Genomic DNA, 9,822 nt, shown 5'->3' with positions numbered 1-9,822 from the left:
AATAGGGCGTTTCCCCGGTGGACTGGTGGGGAGTGGAATTATAACAGAACAACAGTTGTGGAAGACAAGACACCCAATCTCGTTTCTTTGACACTGGGAGGGTACGCAAGAGATTATGCAACGTACGGTTAAATCTCTCGCACTGACCGTTTCCCGCTGGGTGATAAGGTGTAGTGCGAGACTTTTGAATGTTATACAAGGCACACAGCTGTTGCATTAGACAAGACTCAAAATTGCGGCCCTGGTCGGAATGAATCCGACCAGGAACCCCAAACTTGTAAAACCACTCCACCACCAATGTTCCAACAACGGTCTCCGCCCTCTGGTCCCGAGTAGGGACAGCCATACTGTATTTGGTGAAGACGTCGGTCATCACCAATACATTTTCTATCCCGGTCCGAGACGGCTCAAGGACCGTGAAATCGATTGCCAAAATCTCGTTAGGCCTAGATGCCAGTAAATGACCCATGAAGCTCCTGGCAGCGGGCTGTGTGTCCTTAGCCACCTGGCATCGCTCGCACTCCCTACACCACTGAGCTACCTCCAAAGGCAAACTAGGCCAATAACAGCGCTGCCTGACTAGCTCCGTGGTGCGCTCAATTCCTTGATGGCCATGATCTTGATGCAGCGAGGTCAGCACCTCCATACGCAGTGCGCTAGGTAGCAATACCTGCAGGAACTCCTCCACACCATTAGGACGGAGAACTCGACGATAGACTACCCCATCCTGTTCCACAAACCTATCCCACTGACGAAGGAGGGCTAAGGCTGGCTTTGACAGCAGTCGGCGCTCTTCCCCACTAGGGAACCTCTTACTTTCCCACAACCCCAGGACTTCACTAAACACAGGGTCAGTCCTCTGTAAAGACCGCATCTCCTCACCTGAGTAACTGGGAAAAGACATCATAACAGCCTGAGTAACCGGAAGGACCACCCTATCTTCCAAAGCCTGATGTACCTCCACAGGCACACTAGTGCCCAAAGTCTCAATACCCAAACCCCAATTAAGGGAGCATGGTGGGTTCTGTCGTGAGAGGGCATCTGCGTTCTTATTACTTCTCCCTGACCTATACCGGATCTCAAAATCAAAGGAGGCCAGTTGTGCAGCCCAGCGCTGCTCTGTAGCGCCAAGTTTAGCTGACGCCAAATGACTTAGGGGGTTGTTGTCTGTAAACACAACACATTTCTGCCCTAATAGGTATTCCCTAAATTTTTCAGTCATGGCCCACTTGAGCGCAAGAAACTCCAATTTCATTGAGCTGTAATTTGACATATTGCGCTCAGTGGGCCGAAGACTGCGACTGGCGTAGGCAATGGGCCGCACCTGGCCTCCCTGCTCCTGGGAAAGGACAGCCCCCAGTCCTGCATGACTGGCATCCACTTCCAGGATAAACGGCTGGGAGAAGTCTGCATATGCCAAAACGGGTGCTGATGTAAGTTTACTTTTCAGCCCCTCAAAACTCTGTTGGCACTGATCGGTCCATGCCGCCCTGAAGTCCTGTGAAGCTCGCTTTCTGGGCCTTACCTCTGCAAATTCAGCGACTAGCCGATGTAATGGAGCGGCAAATTTTGCAAAGCCCTCGACAAATCGACGATAGTAACTTGCGAACCCGAGAAAGGAACGCAACTCACCAACAGTCTCTGGTTGACGCCACTGTGACACTGCCTCCACTTTACTGGGGTCTGTAGACACCCCTTCAGAGGAGATCACATGCCCAAGGTATTTTACCGACTTCTGGAAAAACGAGCATTTCTCCAACCTAGCCTTTAACCCCTCCCGTTCTAATCGACTCAAAACAACTTCCAACCGCATCAGATGTTGGGCCACGGATGACGAGAACACAACAATGTCATCAAGATATAACAGCAGCGATTGACCTTGCTGATCACCAAATAATCGTTGCATCAGCCGCTGAAAAGTGCTAGGGGCATTACAAAGCCCAAAGGGCATACGGTTGTACTCGAACAATCCGAAGGGGGTACAAAAAGCAGTCTTGGGTTGATCTCTCACAGCCATCGGGACTTGATTGTACCCGCTGGCTAAATCCATGGTGGAAAACCAGCGGGCCCCAGTTAGGGAATCCAAAGACTCCTCAATGCGCGGTAAAGGAAATGCATCCTTACGAGTCTTTGAATTCAACTGACGGTAGTCTACACACATGCGTAGACTACCGTCCTTTTTCTTCACCAACACTATTGGCGAGGCATAAGGGCTACTGCTCTCTTTGATCACTTGTGCCTCAAGCAGCTGATTTATATGGGCTTTAACAACCTCGTACTCTGAAGGAGGTATTCTTCGATAACGCTGTCTCACTGGGATATCGTCAACCAGAGGGATCTCATGGGTAATCAAATTGGTACACCCCAGATCGCCCTCGTGTGCAGAAAACACTGAATGATAGTTCCGAAGCAGTGCCTTAACCTGACTGACTTCCTCACAGCTGAGCATAGATAAGTCAATGGCTTCAATCTGATCTAATACTGCACTTACCTGAGAGCCCTGACCACTAGCAGAGAGCACCTGGGAGTCCTGGGCATCAGTGGCAGCAACAGACTGTACCTCTACCACCTCAGTGGGCAAGCTGACCACCAAGACACTATTCAGACTACCCAAAATGCTGCGAGGGTAAAGCAACACATCCAGCGTCCCTACATTCACTACAGGTACATAAACCGTACCCTGAATGACTTTTATCAACGCAGGAGAGGCCAACAATCCAGAAGGCAAACCCTCCTCCAAGGGTTCGAAAAGCACGGTGGTATCTGCAAACTGCCTAGAACATGTTGCAGCCACTTACTTTATAGTACCACCAGGGATACGACATGCGCGACGGCCACGCACTCTAACCTTGCCCACACTACTCTCACTGGGCTGGGTACTAGCTTGCTGACAATGCTGAAGGGCCTGAACCATAATACTTGGGGCTTGTGAAACCGACGGCAAGCTGAATAAGGCGGGGCCATGCTGCCCAAAGAGCTCCTGGTAGCAGCGCCGTAGGATATTCATCCCTAAAACTCCTGGGACTCTAGTGCACGGCCCACCCGGAGGATCCCTGACCACCAGGACCCCGCACTTTGGTACCAGCCTACCGCAAAGCTCCACATCCAACTCAATATACCCGACGTATGGTATTGCAAGACCATTATCGGCACGAAGTTGTAACCAGTGACATGTCTTCATCCCTCCCTGTCCCCACTGGTCGCTATACTCACGGAAATAGCTCTCTGTTATGGTGGACACCATCGATCCAGTGTCCACCAAACAGGGAACTGAAACACCCCCAAAAAGGGCAACGAGATGAGGGCAAGACGAAACTGAGGCACGGAAGTAAAAATAGAGCCATCAAACTCCCCAACCGAACAGTGGCTCTGCAGTTCGGTGGGTACTAGTTTTCCGACCGCTGTACAGAGTGAGCTGGTTCTTCCCGGGTTGCAGGAACAAACCTGGAAGAAGGCCTCGACCGAGGGGGAGCACGCTGTCCATCGCAGTCCCTAGCAAAATGACCCTCACGTTGGCATCGCCGACATATTACTGGACCACGACGAGGAGAGGTATTTCGGAACTGAAAGCTCTGTAATCGGGCAAGCCCTTGTGTAAGCTGACCTATTTGCTCTTGCTGCAACTTAAGCATCTCGCGCAATTCTGCAAATTCTGAACGTGAACTACTGCTTTCAGCTTGTGACTCCCCTTGTACCCCATACTGAAACCCATATGCTACCGGAAGTGATTGGCTCCTAGGTCTCGTTCCCCCGGGCATCCCTTCCCGTTCCCAACGTATCGCCTCACCCCGGACATCCAAAAAGGTACATAATGGCTGCCGACGCACCAATTGTTTAAGTTCACGACGCAATGCCGGATCTAACACAAATTCAACAAATTGGTCGCGCAACAATATTTCTGCATTTGGCATGGCGGAGGACGACTGCTGCTTAACTTTCTCCTGGAGGCCCATCAGGGCAAGGGAGAACTCCAAAAGGGTCTCCCCCTCCCGCTGCCTCCGTGAGAAAAAGGCCTCTTGCAAAGCCACATATGACAACGAACAGCCATACAATTCACGTAGGGCCTCGACTATAAGAGTTGGATTACTTCTATCGGCATCAGAACGATGCCTAATTTCCTCCCGAGCCTCACCCTCTAAGTGATCGAACAAAAAGAACGCCTGGTCAGCCGTAGACAAGCAACGGGCCCGGATACAAGCCTGTGCCTCTTCGACCCATTCATCAATACCTATACCTGACGTTCCACTAAATTTTGGACATTTCCGGTCTCTAGGGACAAAAACAAACCTATCTGCTGATGCGGCACCAGCACCTGGCAAAGTAGGCCTAACCGCTGCTGCCGCGTCATTGCCCTGTGTGGTGTTACTCGCTAGGGAACTTACTGAAGGTTGTTCCTGCTTCAACCTCTCATTCTCCACTCTCAACTGAGCCACCAGGTCCCGTAGCTCCTGCAATTCTCCCTCCATATTGAACAGCACTGCATGAAAAGAGCTGTATACGGACAAATACGGAATGGGAAATCCCTGCTAAACTTTAGGTTTGCCAGATTTTTGAGGCAGAGTGCTTGGAAAGGTAATACACCAAAGTAAACTTGTGAAACATCCAGAAACCTTACGTTTGTGGATGTTTAAAGGAACTGGTGGAAGTTTCCAGGAATCCTTACAGCTGGTTGTGAGGAGGGGTGGGTGTGAGGTGTGAAGGGCTTTTTATATGTTAATGACCCACAGGTAGAGGTGTCTTCTTTGTTTTCAGAGCTGAGTGGGGTGGGGGGTTAACCATGTCTCTTTAAGACAGCACATACAGTATTGTGGTACATAAAAACTGTGTTTTCTAAATATATTTATTATTAATATAATTTAATTAGTCTATTTAAGAAACTAAGCATCATTCAAAATAACTAAAATTCAATGGACACAATTACCATTTTAATGTGTGAAAATTATGTCTCTGACTCAAGAGAAATGCAACAAATGTTATTTCAGAATATATATTTCCAACACTTTGAAAACATGTCTCCAACTGCCCTAGGTCAGAATATTGTGCACGTATGTCTCAATGCTGCATACATCGTTTAAAAGAAGCCGTTCAAATGACATCATGTAACTCATTTTTGCTAGCTAGGATGTTGATAAATTAGTCAGTGAAATGTAAAGCTGCTTATTTTTGCTGATGTCTCATGATTTGAAGTTCATTGTTTCTATTGTTATTATAATTCTACCCCAACATTTCATTAAATCTTTTAAAATAGAAACAAAAATATCAATAGACAGGTCCATAATCTAAAAGACAGTCTTTCACATGTGGATGCAAAACATGTTGGGTGAAACAGACTGACAAACTCAGGTAAACATATCTGCAGATACCTGTCAGCTACTGTACTTCTAGTCCAGAGGTGCCCAAAGTTGGCCCACAAAAGACCTTTAATTTTTTTATGTTTCATGCATACTTGAAGGTGTATAAAATGCATCACGAAACCTAATGAACTCGGGTACTATAGGCTAAAAATGAAGAGGTTGCGGCAGTGGCACACAGAGAAAAGGATATTTAAAATTGATTGGCAAAACGATTTCTTTTTTCTACAAAAAGCCTTGGAAAATAAAACTGCATTAGTTATGCATAAACAGAGTAATGTTTGCTTATTTATTTTTAAAATATTAGAAAATTATAAATTAGGGGTTATCAGGGCAACTTTAATTTTAATATAACACAACAACATTTACTTTTGGCCCACAGCCCTCAGTCAGGTTTGGCCCTTGTAAGGAAAATGTTCGGGCACCAATGAATGTTCTAGTCTATCTGAGGAGGTAACTTTTAGCATTTGATAATGCATGCTTGCACAAAGTCAGACCACATATTATAATGTTTGTCTTCAATCAATCAATTTAAACAAAAGAGATGGGGACTTTATAATATAATAAGGGTCCATATATCACAGTGAAAAAAGACATACATGTATTTTTACTTTAACATGAACTAATGCTGAGTTACATAGCCTATATTGAAGAGTCATCATTAACTACAACATGAAATGTTTTTCATTGTTAGTTAATGCAGTCATTTACAATAAATTAATTTGAGTTCATGTTGTAGTTAAGTAAGTTCAGTAAGTTACATGTCTTAACTCAGCATTAGTTTATATTTACTTATATTTAATTCATTTAGGTATACATTCAATGTTTCCAATGATGAGCAGTTAATCCACTAAACCCAGAGATAATTCCTGAGGCATGTTTAAAGAGTTTTGTATTTCATCAAGAAGGTGCTGATTCACAAAGATTTTAAATTTAAGAAAATCTGAGCATCATTCCAAATAACTGTTAACATGTTTGTCAACTAAACATGTTTTGTAAACGTAATAAACTTTATAAAAATATTTTTTATTTTGTATTAATAATCAAGTATAAAGAACAATGCATAGTGTGAAAATGCGGATTATAAAAAAGTATATTAAAGAAAAGGACTACATTTCCCAGAATGCACCTGCACCCACTCATCTGACTGCCCCCACCCTTCAGGTGCGACTGCTCAACCTATGGGCTTGACGGAAAATTCAAATCGCGAACCGTTACTGCCTGGACTACTCCGTCTCTTGTTTGTTTGTTTGCTCATTAACAGTAAGGTAAGTTTGATTTAATTCATTTGTCTGCATCGCGCTGATCGGTTGCCTATTTGTTCATATTATGTTATTTACTATGATTCGTTTTTGTCTTTAAGAACTGTTTGAATTTAAAGCACAAACAGTAAAACATTAAGGTTATACGTGGTACACAGCGGTAAACATGAGGTTAAAAATACGCGAAGTTACATTCAAACCGGGCTGTTAAAAGAATCAATTCGATGTTTAAATTTTTAAAAACAAAACTTTAAAGAAGCCAAGATGAGACGTTATTTGCTTAAAACAAACAAAACAACAGTAACTCGTTTGTTTGAAATGTTAGCAGCTAGCAAGTGTCTCTCTGCTATTTTAAATGGTACAGACGATCTTTTGTTGTTTTAAAAGCTCATTCAGTTCTGGTAGATGCTGCTTATTTTTCAAGACTGTTTTAATAGCTTTATATTGATTTGTAACAAAGCCAGCTTCACTTTAAGAGAACCTAGATGCTAATTGTAAAGAAGCTTGGAGTCATAATATATTTAAACGTTATATGTTTGCTGTTCTTCATCTTTTTAAATATGAAGTCTATTCATGTTTGTGTTTACAGAGGTCATGTACACTGTGGTCAACTTTGTGGACGATGAAGAGGTTTCTGGGTAAAGATGATGTATGTTTAATCATTCAATGATTACATTAAATTAAAATCAAACATGTTAAATAGTAAACGGATGTATTGTGATATGTGATTTTAATTTTTAATTCTGTGTTTGCCAGAGAAATATAATGAAGTAACAGTGAAAGCTAAAACATCAGACTGATCCAGACACTGAAGAAATTGATGTCACTGCAATCTGGCCAAAATGATGTAAGTTTAATAATTAAGTTATTAAATTAAAGAGGTTAAATCGTAAATAGATGTGTTATGATGTATGTGATTCTATTTTTTTTATTCTGTGTTTGATAGACAACTATATTGAAGTAACCTACTGTAATGAAGCTGCAGAACAACACAGAGACTCTGAGGACATCAACACAGAAAATGAAGTAAGAAGATGTATATTAAGAAGTTCTTTGATCATATATTGTTGTATCTTTGTACAGTTTAATGCAGTGGTTCTTAACGTTATTCCTGGAGACCCACTGCTCTGCACATTTTGTATGTCTCCCTTATTTAACACACCTGATTCAAATCATCAGCTCATTAAAAGGGATCTCCATGAACTGAACTACGTCTGTCAGATAAAAGAGATATACAAAACATGCAGGGCAGTGGGCCTCCAGGAATAATGTTAAGAACCACTGGTTTAATGTAAACTTTCTAAAATGTACAACTTTAATTCTATGTCATTTGATTTGTCGTGTGTGTGTGTATGTGTATACGTATATGTGTATTAGTATTATGCCAAATACTTATATGTACTTTTATATTTCCAAAGGGCTCCAAAGAGATGTCTGTCCAGATGAGGGTGCATCAATGTTACGTTTGCTGACAAGTATATGCTTTACAATGTAAAACCTAACAGTTAACTTAACTCAAACCATTTAAGGAAATCGGTTGCCTTAACCCATTAAGTTTTAAAAAACATACATTTGAGTACTGTGAACTTAAGTCTTGTGCAATTATGCACTTATATTTAGTTAGTGTGAACTTAAATATAAGTGCATAACTGCATGTGACTCAATTTGTTTAAGTTCACAGTACTCAAATCCATGTGTTTTAAAACTTAAATGGTTTAATGCAACCGGTTTTCTTAAATGGTTTGAGTTTAGTTAACTTTTAGGTTTTACAGTGAGAAATTCTTGAATAATTCCAAGACAGAGCTCTGCAATTGAATCAACATTGCAAAAAATCAGTTTCTAACTTAGGATTTTTATCTTGTTTTTAGTAGAAAAACTAAAAATTCTTAAATCAAGATGTATTTTCTTGATGAGCAAAATTACCTAAGAAAATGTCTAGTTTTTAGACAAAAATATACAATTTAAGTAAATTTGTGCCTGAACAAGCAAAAATATATAACAATGGGGTGAGAAAATTGTGCTTGAATTAAGTTTTTAAGAAAAAAGAAAACTTAAGATTTTTTCTCACACCATTGGCAGATATTTTTGCTTGTTTTAAGCACAAATTCACTTAAATTGTGTGCATTTATTTATTTAGTCTAAAACTAGACTTATTTTCTTAGGTCATTTTGTTCATCAAGAAAAAGCATTTTATTTAAATAATATTTCTACTGAAAACAAGACAATAATACTATGTAAGAAAGTCATTTTTTTGCAGTGTAGGACTGATTTCTTAAAGCAAGATCAATATAGTTGTTGTTCATTTTATTTAGATATTTACTACATTACAGTGGCAGCTGGTGACTTCTTTTTTTGTGAGCACTCGATGCAAAGTCTGTCACAACATGTGTATATAGCCAGTCATTTGTGTGGTTCCCAATTTCAAAATGTGTTCTGCGTGTATGTGCATCACGTGTTTTGACTAAACACGTGATGCACATGGTTTACATGAAGCAACAAACACATTTTAAAAACACAAGCAACACACATGACACTCCGAACACTTATTTTGAATTTGCACCCCTCGGATGAGCAGTCACGAGCCGCCACTGCTACTTTACATTGTACTGCTTTGAATGTAGTTTTCATTGTCGCTTTTATTTTGTTTTATTTTACTCTAATATTGCTTTCTCTGTCTGTATATTTATGAGTTTAAATAGTATTGTTTATGTATGTAACTTTTAATATTTGTGTATAATATTATTTTGTGATTGTGACAATTGTGAATTGTTCAGTTTTTTATTAAATAAACATTTCAAACTCAATTCAAGTTTTTTATTTTTTTTTAAGGGTTTTGGGATGAATATGAATATATATATATATATATATATAGTGGGGGGGATTGTAGTCTATCTGCATAGCAGGCAAATAACCAATCAAGTCACTAAGCTATGAGGGCTTGGGTTGGGCTTAATAGAAAGTGTAACCAATCAAATAATCTCAACTGGAAAGTTTCAAAGTTGTGTCCCAATAGTTGTCAGAGTTTTGGGAGGGGGTTTTAAAAGCAACCAATCAGTGTTGAGATTAAACACCGATGGGGACACTAGAATTGTGCAAAGGTGTGAAATCCCAGTACCTCTGCAGGTGTGAAAATGTCCCCTGACAAAATCTTCAATGGGATTATTTGCCATGGCAACAAATGGCTGCATATACCACAGGAATATCCCATC

General features: G+C 41.0%; 1 long non-coding RNA gene across 1 annotated transcript; it reads left to right on the top strand.

The window, feature by feature from the left end:
• The first annotated feature begins 6,197 nt into the window (after positions 1-6,197).
• Positions 6,198-8,723, top strand: LOC135747160 (uncharacterized). The gene is made up of 5 exons (XR_010531708.2): positions 6,198-6,619; positions 7,203-7,262; positions 7,370-7,460; positions 7,560-7,639; positions 8,032-8,723. It is a non-coding gene; the product is annotated as an uncharacterized lncRNA (long non-coding RNA).
• The last annotated feature ends 1,099 nt before the right edge of the window (positions 8,724-9,822 follow it).

The sequence above is a fragment of the Paramisgurnus dabryanus genome, chromosome 6 (genome assembly GCF_030506205.2).
Source record: "Paramisgurnus dabryanus chromosome 6, PD_genome_1.1, whole genome shotgun sequence".
NCBI lineage: Eukaryota > Metazoa > Chordata > Actinopteri > Cypriniformes > Cobitidae > Paramisgurnus > Paramisgurnus dabryanus.
This window is presented reverse-complemented; position numbering and strand designations above follow the sequence as displayed.